This window comes from Dendropsophus ebraccatus, chromosome 14 (assembly GCF_027789765.1).
Source record: "Dendropsophus ebraccatus isolate aDenEbr1 chromosome 14, aDenEbr1.pat, whole genome shotgun sequence".
Taxonomy (NCBI): Eukaryota; Metazoa; Chordata; class Amphibia; order Anura; family Hylidae; genus Dendropsophus; species Dendropsophus ebraccatus.
Window position 1 is genome coordinate 54,733,261 of NC_091467.1, and position 14,129 is coordinate 54,747,389.

Consider the following 14,129-nt stretch of genomic DNA (forward strand, 5'->3'; position numbering starts at 1 on the left):
ATTTGCATCTCTCCGCCCCCATCGACTAGGATCTGCATAGCTCTGCCCACCAGTAAAGAGCTCGACCGGGAGAAGCTATGGCCTCTTCAGCAGCGAAGTATTCGACTGACCCAGCATACATGACTCGAGGAAAGCCATGAGGCCCGGGTCGTGATTCCTCTTCCTCTTGCGCCCCCAGCTCGCCTACGACCGCACGGCGTCGGATCAGGCGTCCCTACACTGCGTGCCTGGATGCGCACTTACGGTGGCCATGCGACTGAAGAAGGTGGATGGTAGAGAGCCGGACATTTCTGAGGATGGGTTCGATACGAAGATGGTCCTGGACCAGGTTTCTCCAAGGCGAACCCTCAGCATTTTCTTCTTCACGGGGATCTTCTATTTGACTTTTCCTCCTTCAACACCTGCAGGGGTACTGTGAGGCGGTAAGGCAGAGGGCCCGAATCCCCTTTTCTCTCGGCTTTGTTAAGCAACGCTTATCCACAGGGGAGAGGCGGGTGACGTTTTCAATCCTTAACCCCGTACTCCAGGCAAGACATCGCCACATTCCTTGCAAGGTACTGCACAGTGGTCAAGGAACCCGCCAAGATCCTGAGCAGTCTTGGTTCGGACTGCAAGTGTCGGTGTCGTGTGCTCAACGGGATAGTCATCGTACGACGGTTTTCCAGCACCGCCTCAGGCTTTTCTCTTTGGGTGACGCTCCAGGCGTCATCTATTACCCGGATAATGCCGCAGAACTGCAGGAGATGCAGCAAGAGGGTCAAATCAGGCGAAGACTGCAGCGAAGATTCCTGTAGAGTCTGCCGATGCCGGCATTGGACCAAGGACTGTCCGAAAGGCAAAACCCTTCCCAACTCTGCTGCCATGGGCGTACGCACAGCTAACAGGCCTGCCCCAGAGGGAAAGAGAACGTGGGCATCGTGGTTCCCAAAGCTCCGACCGGCCAGCGCCGGCGTAGCCCAAGCAGCCGCAAAGCCCAAGGAGAAGGAAGAAGAAGAAGAATGGAGGTAAGAGGGACGACGGCCCCTAACCCTCCCCCCACCCCCCCGGCCCTCCCTACCCCTTCCCCCTCCCCTCCTTCCCCCCTCCCCCCCTCTCCCTCCCCGCCCACCCCCACTGAGGAATCCCTCCCGATCCCATTGCCTCAGTGGGTCCCCCTGTCCCCCGCCCCTGACCCCACCCTCCAACCCCACTCCCCCAACCCAGCAGCACTAACCTTTCCTCCCGCTGCTGTTGTTCTCTCCTTGGAGATTTTTCCCCCTCTTGTCCCCCACAGTGGGTTCCGACAGGAAGAGGAAAGTGAGGGACAGCCCATCGGCTGATACCTCCAAGAAAAGAATCATCGAGGTCTGCGAAGATGACCTCCCGGAGGAAAGCGACATGGATCAGGTGGTGGAGAATTCTGGTCGACGACCGGAGGCTTTCGACTTCGAGGACGTCCCAGAGAATGCACACCTGAAAGAGGCGCTGTGAGGTGCATACGGAATGGTTCGGGCCGGCGGGCCCGAAGAAGAGGATCCTCCCGACCGGTAGTGGTATCGTATGAGACTGTGTGACTAACCCTTTTCCTTTTCTCCCCATGGCGAATCTTTCCATCTTTAGCTTAATGTGCGGAGTATGAGAGATAGGTCTAAGATTCCAGACAGTTTCTTTCGTTTTTAAATGCTCAGTTTGTGCGATGTGTATATGTTGGCAGGAATGTGCTCTGTGCCTCTTCTAGGTCCTACACCATCTGGCCAGCAGTGGTCCCCACGGTCACCTCCTACTGGGTCCGGCGGGGGCGACTGTAAGTCCGCAGGGGTCGCCATCCTGATCAGGGGAGGCAACTTTACACACTTGATTCTGTTCAGGAGCTTGTCTGTGGCAGATTGCTAATTGCAGACGGCTCTTGGGCGGGGGAGCCCGTAAGGCTCATCAATGTGTATGCCTCTCCTGAGAAGGGTGCGCGTCTGGAACTATTCCAGCCCTGCGTGCCCAGCTCGCAACCTCCAGGGCTGTAGTGTTGGGTGGGGACTTCAACTGCCCCATTGAAGCGGACGGACGCAGTTCTGGGACATCTGTCAAGTTGGATGTCACATCAAACTGCTCATCGAGATGGTGACTGAAGCATCCTTGCAGGACGTTGTTGGGTCCATCGGGAACGGCTCTGTTAATTATACATGGAGCCGCCCCGATGGCTCGCTTCCGTTCTCGGATTGACTTTGTGTTTGCCTCTCGAGCAGTCAGGCAGACTAGGCACTCTATGGTTTCCCTGCTTCTTCTCTGACCACAGGGCCATTCTGTTTCAAGGGGTTCTGGCCATGGTTTCCCATCTGGCCCAGGCTCTTGGAAGCTGAATTGTGCTCTACTGGCTCAGGAGGAGGTTCTGGAGGAGCTTAGAGAGGCTACATCGTATGGCGCAACGATAAATGTATGTTTGAGCGTGTTAGTGATTGGTGGGAATTTGTTTAAGGTTCAATTTCGCAGTTTCTTTCAGGCCAGAGTCGTCACAGGCGTGCGGAAGAAAGAGGACTTCAGGAGGCTGCAGCGCGAGCTGCGGTCACTGCAAGACCTTCTCCGTGCGGCTGGGACGTGAAGGAGGAGCTGGAGGAGACCAAAAGAGCTTGCAAAGGCACTTTGAGGAGAATCCAAGCGAATCGTCTTCCGTTCCAAGGTGGAGAACCTGGAGAAGGGTGAGAAATGTAACTCGTTCTTTTTCAGGAAACTCCACGCCGGCCACACGCCCCTGACTGAGCTGCGGGATGAGACCGGAAGATTGCGGAAGGGCAAAGAGGACGTGATGGGGGTTGTCACTAGCTTCTAACCGCAGCCTCTACGCCCCGAAGACCAACCGACTCCGAAGTGGCCGACGAGTTCCTGTCAGGTATCACTAACGTTGTTGATCCCGCAGGTGCGTCGGCCATGGACGCCCCCTTGACGGTGGGGGAGCTGCTCTCTGCCGCTAAATCCTTTAGGCCTGGCAGGACCCCGGGCAGTGATGGTCTCCCAGCGGAGCTCTATGTAGCGCTGGGGATCTCATTTGCCCGGACCTGTTGGAGCTGTACGAGGAGATGGTGGTGGAGGGCAGAATGCCTCCGTCGTTGAGGGAGGGTATGATCACGATCCTGTATAAGCGGAAGGGGAGAGATGTGACTTGAAAAATTGGCGTCCCATCTCTCTCTTGAACGTGGACTACAAGATCCTCGCCAAGGTGCTGGCCAACCGGCTGAAGAAGGTCATCGGTCAGGTCGTCCATCTGGACCAGACCTGTGGCATTCCCGGCCGCAGGATCGCAGACAGCCTCGCCCTAGTGAGGGACACGGTCCATTACATCCAAAGCCGCCGTGCACGACGCGGCCCTGGTCAGCCTTGATCAGGAGAAGGCTTTCGACGGGTCTCTCACGAGTTCATGGGCAGGGCACTGCGTAGGTTAGGACTTGGTGATATGTTTTGTCGTTTTGTTAACGTGATGTATTTTGATATTTTCAGCAGGGTACTGGTGAACGGCTGGAAGACTGACCCCTTTCCGGTTCTTTCTGGGGTCAGACAAGGCTGCCCTCTCTCACCTCTCCTTTTTTGTGTTGTTATAGAATCCTTCGCGGAGGCTATATACGCAGAACGGAGAGATCAGAGGGATCACCGTACCCGGACCCGATCGACACGAGGTCAAGTGCTCGCTGTACATGGACGACGTGACCGTCTTCTGCGCTGACCAGCGTTCGGTGACCGCACTCGTCCAGACCTGCGAGAAGTTCGGAAAGGCTTCAGGGGCAAAGGTCAACTGCGGAAGTCGGAGGCTATGCTCTTCGGGGTGGCACCTGCTTCCTCCGCCCCCTTCCCTTTACCATCAAACCGGACTTCATCAAGATCCTTGGAGTCTGGTTCGGAAAGGAAGCGCGGCCCTCAAGTCCTGGGAAGAGCGATTGGCTAAGGTCAATACGAAGATCGGGCTGTGGAGCCTCAGACACCTCACCATTGAGGGCAAAGCATTGGTCCTGAGGAACGAAGTTCTGCCTGTGCTCCAGTACACCGCACAGGCCTGGCCCCCCCATGTCACCGTCTGCAGGGCCATCACCAGGACCGTGTTTTAGTTTCATCGGGGCTCAAAATGGACAGAGTGAAGCGCTCCGTGATGTACAAGGAACCCCGCAAGGGCGGAAAAGGTGTTCCGGATATCCCTACCTTGCTGCGGGCAGCCTTCGTATGTGACTGTGTGCGGAGGACTCTGCAACAGAAGAATGGCTCTGCGGGCAGGTCCATGTCTCGCCTGTTCCTCCTCCCCCTCTGGAGGGGTCTGAGCTGGGACAAGTGGGACAGCTCCATCCCTTACAACTGGCACACTCCCTGGTTCTACGGGGGCGTCGTCAAGTTTGTGAGGGAACACCAACTGGAGGGACTCAAGCCCGACTTGTGGAAGCCAAAAACTGTCCACAAGCTCATCAGAGCACAGGACTCTATGGAGCTCGTTCCAGGGCTCACTGCGGCCACCGCAGAGACTGTATGGACTAATGTGGCTTCGGCGAATTTGACCAACGGGCACAAGGACTTGTCTTGGATGGCCATTCAGGGGGGACTGCCTTTGAGGCCATTCATGCATGCCCGCAACCTGTGCAAAACGCGGTACTGCCCCCGGTGCCCCTTCGTGAGGAAACATCTTTGCACCTCTTTTGGCAGTGTCCGTTTGCTCAGGGCCTGTTGGACGCCCTGGAACTTGAACTCAGTGACTGTGTGCCCAGGAACAGGCTAACGCACTGCGCGGTGCTGTACGGCCTGTTCCCTGGGAATTTTGGCGATGAGGCAACCCGGGAGGCCTGGCGCCTTATGAACTGTTTTTAAGGACGCTATATGGCTTGCCAGGAACCGCCTCATTCTGAAGAAGGAGAGGATGTCCTTTCTGGACTGCCGCAGGCTGGTCCACAGCCTGCTCAGAGACTATTCCATCATGGACAGATCGGACCAGGAAGAAGAGGATTGATACCCCTCTCCTTCCCCCTCTCCCCTTGTGTTGTGTCTGTCTTTCAATAAAGCTCGGGCCTGTGATTTCCCCTCCCTACCCCCCTCTTTCCCACCCCCCCCTTACCCCATCACTTGTCTGTATTGCTTTATTGTTTGTTGTTTTAGATTGTTAAGGTATGCGGGAATGCTAGTGTAGCGGGTGGTATGATGTATAGCGTAGGGAGCCTGTGCTGTATGTTGTACCATGGTGCTGAGTATGTAGTGTCTTATTTATTGAACTGTGCTGCGTCACAGTTTATGTATGCCTGACGACGACTGATTTGTAATAAAGATATTTTCAATCAAAAAAATCTGTTCTTATCAGTTTAATATCTGATACGTCCCCTATCTGGGGACCATATATTAAATGGATTTTTAGAACAGGGAGATGGAAAAAGAGCTTGCTCTGTCCTCTCCAGGCATTGACCTGGTATTGCAGTGCCTCCAGGTTCAGTGCACCCCCTAATGAGTTTGCAAAAAACAGAGGAAAAGAAGGAAGAAGAAAGCAAGGCGGCTGCATGCACCTGAAACTACTGTGTTGCAAGAAACATCCCTCGAGTGTGTTGTGCTGTGCGCAGGTGGACCGACCCCGAAAAATTAGCCCCCGAGTGTGGCTACGAAAAGTTTGTTTGTCCAAGACTTGCTGGCCTCTGTTGCCATGGCAACAGAGGCCAGACTTGTTTACAACTTGGCTGCCGGGCCAGTGCTGGTGATGTCATCGCGGGACGTGATGTCATCAAGGCTTTGCTGCTATACACAGCTGCCAGCACAACAAGCAGCTCAGTTGCAGCCGGTCAAGCGACCGAGCAGGTAGGTGGAAAGGTAGGTGCCGTTTATTAAACCGTTTCCTTTGTATTTCCTGTTGGCCGATGGCCGATGTATCCTGCTGATGCTGCCTGCCTACGGCTCCAGCTGGGAGAATTCACCCTCCATGTTCTTTGATAGATAGATTAGATACATTAGATAGAATAGATAGGATACATTAGATAGAATAGATAGGATAGATTAGATAGATAGATAGATAGATAGATAGGTAGGTAGGTAGGTACTAATAATAAGCTAGCCAGCTAGGCAGCCAGCCACAGAGACAGCCAGCCAGCTACAGAGACAGCCAGCCAGCCAAGAGCTAGCTGCATGTCATGTATGCCAGACAGAGACGGAGACAGAGACAGAGACAGAGACGTGTATGTCTGCCATCCATCAGGTGGAAGCAGACGCAGTGTGATTGGGGGGTGGAGCTATTCAGATTTGAGAGCAGAAAGGAAGACAGAGGCAGTGCTAGGCAATAGGAGATGCAGTGTGAAAGCACGTCCGGTCCGCCATCTGAGAGGGTGGAGCGCATAATAGGGTATGTATGTCTGGCTTCGCCTAACAAGAAGGACGTGGTGTCCGAGAAGGGGAGTTTTTCGGAAACCGTTGTGGCCATCGCTTCTCGGCCTTTTGGCTAAGATCAAGTGTAGTATCTGCAGGAGATCTGGTCAGAAGGTGCTGGGGTACCCGACCTATTGGCCTTGGAGGTTCACCTCCTTGCTGCTTTTGCAGGCGGCTTAGTCCCCAGGCAACGGGAAGCGATCCTCACCTATCTGCTGTTTTGCAGGTGAGGTGTCTTCTAGTTTCTGCACGGAGTCGTTACGCTTTGCTGGTCGTAAACATGGAGTTTTCGAACCAGGATGGTCATCTACGGAGAGGTGCCTTCTTATGCTCGAATAAAGAATGGAGTTCGGTTTATCCTGAGAGACCCTGGGAAAAAGATGATGGGACTGGCCTTTGTCGTGGAAGAACTTCTGTTCAGCTTCTTGAAATTCGGAAAGACCAGATATTGGCGATATTGGAGTTTCCCAAGAGAGGTTGTTACGACCTTGTGATGAGCTCCGAGGAGGACCACAGCTTATTAATGGGTAAGCTGGATGTGGAAAGGGAATGTATTGTTGAATGGAATTGACGTAATGTCTCATTTCCGAGGAGAGAACGTATATTGACTGTCCGGATGTACAGCCCGTATATCTCCGAGGAGGAGATAACTGTATTTTTGTCAAGATTTTGCGAAGATATCATCTCGAAGGGAAAAGTTCTGAACCAGTATGGCCTATGGACGATGAAATGGAGATTCGCCGTCAAGTTCAAAGAACTAGAAGACGGGAGTTTGTGTGTCCCACCAGGACGTTTTAAAATAGGCCGTTCAATGGTGATTTGTTTTATGCTGGCATGGAGGATTTTTGCCGCAACTGCAAGAAATATGGACATATAAGGACAATTGTACAGCACTGTTGTGGTGGGAAGTGTCAAAAAGAAGGACATTTGCCAAACATGTGTGATCAACAGAAAACATGTCATTTGTGTGGAAGTGTTGACCATTTATATGCTTATTGCCCTACAAAGAAAAAGAGAAGTAGGGAAAAAGAAAAGGAAGAGACAGAGGAAGGTAATATTGTTTCTCACAGGAGGAGGGAGCTGCTCTTTCTATTAAGAGAGAGCCACTAGAGAGAGAGATAAGACGGAGCCGGTTACAAAGGAAAGCAACAGAAGACGAAAGAAAAGATTATGCGACAGTACCGGTAGAGGTTTGGGAGGAGATCGATAGATTAGAGATAGGAGGTTTGCATTTTAATAAAATGTATGCGAAAGTGGCGCAAAACCTAGAAAAAGATAGAGCAAGTTTTTTGAAACTTACAAGATACCTATAAAACTTGTTAAAAGATTGGAAGAAGGTTCAAAATCTGTTATTATGTTACAAGTGTTGTCTTATTTGCGTATAAAGGAGGGATGAAGATTTAAAGGTGGTGGAGTTTATTTCTAAAGGTTTCCTTTGGTAACGTTTGAGTTGATAAAAAGTGTATTATTGAATTTTGTTTTGTTTGATAAGCATGTGTATTTTTTCTGTTTTAAATAAAATCGTTGATATCCCTTGTGGATACCAATTAAAAAAAAAAAACTTGTCTTACTGAACTGCCTTGACTTGACGGCTCAGGTCCTGGGGTACCCCCTGCACTCGGCCTTTGGGCATCGGCGATTTAATTCGTCTTAAGCTCACTGCAGCTATTGGGTGTAGGGCTATTCCCCAGGAACGAGAGTGAACCTTCCTCTCGGCCTGCTGCTCAATTGTCCTGTGCCCGACGGTTTTGACCGAACGACCACTTCGATCCGACGGACGACGATCGACGAAGACGCCCGGAACCCCGAGAAGGACGACGCTGAACCCCGAAGAAGCCGGCGACGAGGATTTGCATCTCTCCGCCCCCTTCGACGAGGATCTGCATAGCTCCGCCCACCAGGAAAGAGCTCGACCGGGAGAAGCGATGGCCTCTTCAGCACCAGCAGCGGAGATGAAGAAGACCCAGCAGAAGGAAGCGAGGAAGAGCCAGGAGCCCGGGTCGTGGATGCCTCTTCCTCTGCCGCCCCAGCTCAGCCGACGACCAGCAAGGCTGCGGATCCAGGCGTCCCTACACTGCGGCCCTGGATGCGCACTACGGTGGCCATGCGACTGAAGAAGGTGGATGGTAAGAGCCGGACATGTCTGAGGATGTGTTCGCTAAGAAGATGGTCCTGGACCAGGGTTTCTCCAAGGCTGAAACCCTCAGCATTTTCTTCTTCACGGATCTTCTATGTGACATTTGCCTCCTTCAACACCTGCAGGAGGTACTGGGAGGCGGTAAAGGCAGCGAGGCCCGAATCCCCTTTCTCTCTCGCTTTGTAAGCAACTGCTTAATCCAAAGGGAGGAGAGGCGGGTGACGGTTTCAATCCTTAACCCGTACATCCCAGGCAAGGACATCGCCACATTCCTTGCAAGGTACTGCACAGTGGTCAAGGAACCCTCCAAGATCCTGAGCAGCCTTGGATTCTGGACTGGCAAGTGGTCGGTGGTCGTGAGGCTCAACAGGGATGAGTCATCGGACGACGGTTTCCAGCACCTGCCTCAGGCTTTCTCTTTGGGTGACGCTCCAGGCTTCATCTATTACCCGGATATGCCGCAGATCTGCAGGAGATGCAGCAAGAAGGGTCATCAGGCGAAGGACTGCAGCGAAGATTCCTGTAGAGTCTGCCGAGTGCCGGGGCATGGGACCAAGGACTGTCCGAAGGCAAAAACCTGCAACCTCTGCGGCCATGCGGACCACAGCTACAGGGCCTGCCCCCAGAGGGAAAAGAGAACGTGGGCATCCGTGGTTGCCAAAGCTCCGACCAGCCAGCAGCCGGCCGCAGCCCAAGCAGCGCAGAAGCCCAAGGAGAAGGAGAAGAAGAAGAAGGAGGGTAAGAGGACGACGGCCCCTAACCCTCCCCCCACCCCCCCCCTCCCTCCCTACCCCTTCCCCCCCCCCTCCCCCCTCTCCCTCCCGCCCACCCCCACTGAGGAATCCCTCCCCTATCCCATTGCCTCAGTGGTCCCCTGTCCCCCGCCCCTACCCCCACCCTCCCACCCCACTCCCCCAACCCAGCAGCACTAACCTTTCCTCCCGCTGCTGTGGTTCTCTCCTTGGAGGATTTTCCCCCTCTTGTCCCCACAGTGGTTCCCGACAGGAAGAGGAAAGTGAGGGACAGCCCATCGGCTGAGACCTCCAAGAAAAAGATCATCGAGGTCTGCGAAGATGACCTCCCGGAGGAAAGCGACATGGATCAGGTGGTGGAGAATCTGGTCGACGAACCGGAGGCTTTCGACTTCGAGGACGTCCCAGAGAATGCACACCTGAAAGAGGCGCTGGAGGAGTGCATACGGGAATGGGTCGGGCCGGCGGGCCCCGAAGAAGAGGATCCGCCCGACCGGAGTGGTATCGTATGAGTCTGTGACTAACCCTTTTCTTTTCTCCCCATGGCTAATCTTTCCATCTTTAGCTTAAATGTGCGGAGTATGAGAGATAGGTCTAGATTCCAGACAGTTCTTTCGTTTTTAAATGCTCAGTTGTGCGATGTGTACATGTTGCAGGAATGTGCTCTGTCCTCTTCTAGGTCCTACAACCATCTGGCCAGGCAGTGGTCCCACGGTCCCTCCTACTGGTCCGGCGGGGGCGACTGTAAGTCCGCAGGGGTCGCCATCCTGATCAGGGAGGCAACTTTACACTTGATTCTGTTCAGGAGCTTGTCTGTGGCAGATTGCTAATTGCAGACGGCTCTTGGGCGGGGGAGCCCGTAAGGCTCATCAATGTGTATGCCTCTCCTGAGAAGGGTGCGCGTCTGGAACTATTCCAGGCCCTGCGGGCCCAGCTCGCAACCTCCAGGGCTGTAGTGTTGGGTGGGGACTTCAACTGCCCCATTGAAGCGGACGGACGCAGTTCTGGGACATCTGTCAAGTTGGATGTCACATCCAAACTGCTCATCGAGATGGTGACTGAAGCATCCTTGCAGGACGTTGTTGGTCCATCGGGAACGGCTCTGTTAATTATACATGGAGCCGCCCCGATGGCTCGCTCCGTTCTCGGATTGACTTTGTGTTTGCCTCTCGAGCAGTCAGGCAGACTAGGCACTCTATGGTTCCCTGCTTCTTCTCTGACCACAGGGCCATTCTGTTTCAAGGGGTTCTGGGCCATGGTTTCCCATCTGGCCAGGCTCTTGGAAGCTGAATTGTGCTCTACTGGCTCAGGAGGAGGTTCTGGAGGAGCTTAGAGAGGCCTACATCGTATGGCGCAACGATAAATGTATGTTTGAGCGTGTTAGTGATTGGTGGGAATTTGTTAAGGTTCAATTTCGCAGTTTCTTTCAGGCCAAGAGTCGTCAACAGGCGTGCGGAAGAAAGAGGGACTTCAGGAGGCTGCAGCGCGAGCTGCGGTCACTGCAAGACCTTCTCCGGTGCGGCTGGGACGTGAAGGAGGAGCTGGAAGAGACCAAAAAGAGCTTGCAAAGGCACTTTGAGGAGGAATCCAAGCGAATCGTCTTCCGTTCCAAGGTGGAGAATCTGGAGAAGGGTGAGAAATGTAACTCGTTCTTTTTCAGGAAACTCCACGCCGGCCACACGCCCCTGACTGAGCTGCGGGATGAGACCGGAAGTTTGCGGAAGGGCAAAGAGGACGTGATGGGGGTTGTCACTAGCTTCTACCGCAGCCTCTACGCCCCGAAGACCACCGACTCCGAAGTGGCCGACGAGTTCCTGTCAGGTATCACTAACGTTGTTGATCCCGCAGGTGCGTCGGCCATGGACGCCCCCTTGACGGTGGGGGAGCTGCTCTCTGCCGCTAAATCCTTTAGGCCTGGCAGGACCCCGGGCAGTGATGGTCTCCCGGCGGAGCTCTATGTGGCGCTGGGGGATCTCATTTGCCCGGACCTGTTGGAGCTGTACGAGGAGATGGTGGTGGAGGGCAGAATGCCTCCGTCGTTGAGGGAGGGTATGATCACGATCCTGTATAAGCGGAAGGGGAGAGATGTGACTTGAAAATTGGCGTCCCATCTCTCTCTTGAAACGTGGACTACAAGATCCTCGCCAAGGTGCTGGCCAACCGGCTGAAGAAGGTCATCGGTCAGGTCGTCCATCTGGACCAGACCTGTGGCATTCCCGGCCGCAGGATCGCAGACAGCCTCGCCCTAGTGAGGGACACGGTCCATTACATCCAAAGCCGCCGTGCACACGCGGCCCTGGTCAGCCTTGATCAGAGAAGGCTTTCGACCGGGTCTCTCACGAGTTCATGGGCAGGGCACTGCGTAGGTTAGGACTTGGTGATATGTTTTGTCGTTTTGTTAACGTGATGTATTTTGATATTTTCAGCAGGGTACTGGTGAACGGCTGGAAGACTGACCCCTTTCCGGTTCTTTCTGGGGTCAGACAAGGCTGCCCTCTCTCACCTCTCCTTTTTGTTTGTGTTATAGAATCCTTCGCGGAGGCTATACGGCAGAACGGAGAGATCAGAGGGATCACCGTACCCGGACCCGATCGACACGAGGTCAAGTGCTCGCTGTACATGGACGACGTGACCGTCTTCTGCGCTGACCAGCGTTCGGTGACCGCACTCGTCCAGACCTGCGAGAAGTTCGGAAAGGCTTCAGGGGCAAAGTCAACTGCGGGAAGTCGGAGGCTATGCTCTTCGGGAGTGGCACCTGGCTTCCTCCGCCCCCTTCCCGTTTACCATCAAACCGGACTTCATCAAGATCCTTGGAGTCTGGTTCGGAAAGGAAGGCGCGGCCCTCAAGTCCTGGGAAGAGCGATTGGCTAAGGTCAATACGAAGATCGGGCTGTGGAGCCTCAGACACCTCACCATTGAGGGCAAAGCATTGGTCCTGAGGAACGAAGTTCTGCCTGTGCTCCAGTACACCGCACAGGCCTGGCCCCCCCATGTCACCGTCTGCAGGGCCATCACCAGGACCGTGTTTAGTTTCATCTGGGGCTCCAAAATGGACAGAGTGAAGCGCTCCGTGATGTACAAGGAACCCCGCAAGGGCGGAAAAGGTGTTCCGGATATCCCTACCTTGCTGCGGGCAGCCTTCGTATGTGACTGTGTGCGGAGGACTCTGCAACAGAAAAATGGCTCTGCGGGCAGGTCCATGTCTCGCCTGTTCCTCCTCCCCCTCTGGAGGGGTCTGAGCTGGGACAAGTGGGACAGCTCCATCCCTTACAACTGGCACACTCCCTGGTTCTACGGGGGCGTCGTCAAGTTTGTGAGGGAACACCAACTGGAGGGACTCAAGCCCGACTTGTGGAAGCCAAAAACTGTCCACAAGCTCATCAGAGCACAGGACTCTATGGAGCTCGTTCCAGGGCTCACTGCGGCCACCGCAGAGACTGTATGGACTAATGTGGCTTCGGCGAAGTTGACCAACGGGCACAAGGACTTGTCTTGGATGGCCATTCAGGGGGGACTGCCCTTGAGGTCATTCATGCATGCCCGCAACCTGTGCAAAACGCGGTACTGCCCCCGGTGCCCCTTCGTGGAGGAAACATCTTTGCACCTCTTTTGGCAGTGTCCGTTTGCTCAGGGCCTGTTGGACGCCCTGGAACTTGAACTCAGTGACTATGTGCCCAGGAACAGGCTAACGCACTGCGCGGTGCTGTACGGCCTGTTCCCTGGGAATTTCGGCGATGAGGCAACCCGGGAGGCCTGGCGCCTTATGAACTGTTTTAAGGACGCTATATGGCTTGCCAGGAACCGCCTCATTCTGAAGAAGGAGAGGATGTCCTTTCTGGACTGCCGCAGGCTGGTCCACAGCCTGCTCAGAGACTATTCCATCATGGACAGATCGGACCAGGAAGAAGAGGATTGATACCCCTCTCCTTCCCCCTCTCCCCTTGTGTTGTGTTGTCTTTCAATAAAGCTTCGGGCCTGTGATTTCCCCTCCCTACCCCCCTCTTTCCCACCCCCCTTACCCCATCACTTGTCTGTATTGCTTTATTGTTTGTTGTTTTAGGATTGTTAAGGTATGCTGGAATGTTAGTGTAGCGGGTGGTATGATGTATAGCGTAGGGAGCCTGTGCTGTATGTTGTACCATGGTGCTGAGTATGTTTTGTCTTATTTATTGAACTGTGCTGCGTCACAGTTTATGTATGCCTGACGACGACTGATTGTAATAAAGATATTTTCAATCAAAAAATCTGTTCTTATCAGTTTAATATCTGATACGTCCCCTATCTGGGGACCATATATTAAATGGATTTTTAGAACAGGGAGATGGAAAAAGAGCTTGCTCTGTCCTCTCCAGGCATTGACCTGGTATTGCAGTGCCTCCAGGTTCAGTGCACCCCCTAATGAGTTTGCAAAAAACAGAGGAAAAGAAGGAAGAAGAAAGCAAGGCGGCTGCATGCACCTGAAACTACTGTGTTGCAAGAAACATCCCTCGAGTGTGTTGTGCGCAGGTGGACCGACCCCGAAAAATTAGCCCCCGAGTGTGGCTACGAAAAGTTTGTTTGTCCGAGACTTGCTGGCCTCTGTTGCCATGGCAACCAACTGCCAGACTTGTTTACAACTTGGCTGCCGGGCCAGTGCTGGTGATGTCATCGCGGGACGTGATGTCATCAAGGCTTTGCTGCTATACACAGCTGCCAGCACAACAAGCAGCTCAGTTGCAGCCGGTCAAGCGACCGAGCAGGTAGGTGGAAGGTAGGTGCCGTTTATTAAACCGTTTCCTTTGTATTTCCTGGTGGCCGATGGCCGATGGCCGATGTATCCTGCTGATGCTGCCTGCCTACGGCTCCAGCTGGAGAATTCACCCTCCATGTTCTTTGATAGATAGATTAGATACATTAGA

The 14,129-nt window shown here is 53.8% G+C and overlaps 1 non-coding gene and 2 pseudogenes across 1 annotated transcript; all 3 read left to right on the plus strand.

The window, feature by feature from the left end:
- Positions 1-5,246: 5,246 nt before the first annotated feature.
- Positions 5,247-5,435, plus strand: LOC138773427 (U2 spliceosomal RNA). Its single transcript, XR_011360127.1, has one exon. It is a non-coding gene; the product is annotated as a U2 spliceosomal RNA (small nuclear RNA).
- A 960-nt stretch (positions 5,436-6,395) lies between these two features.
- Positions 6,396-6,478, plus strand: LOC138773126 (U2 spliceosomal RNA; annotated as a pseudogene).
- A 6,979-nt stretch (positions 6,479-13,457) lies between these two features.
- On the plus strand, positions 13,458-13,628 carry LOC138773448 (U2 spliceosomal RNA; annotated as a pseudogene).
- Positions 13,629-14,129: the final 501 nt, after the last annotated feature.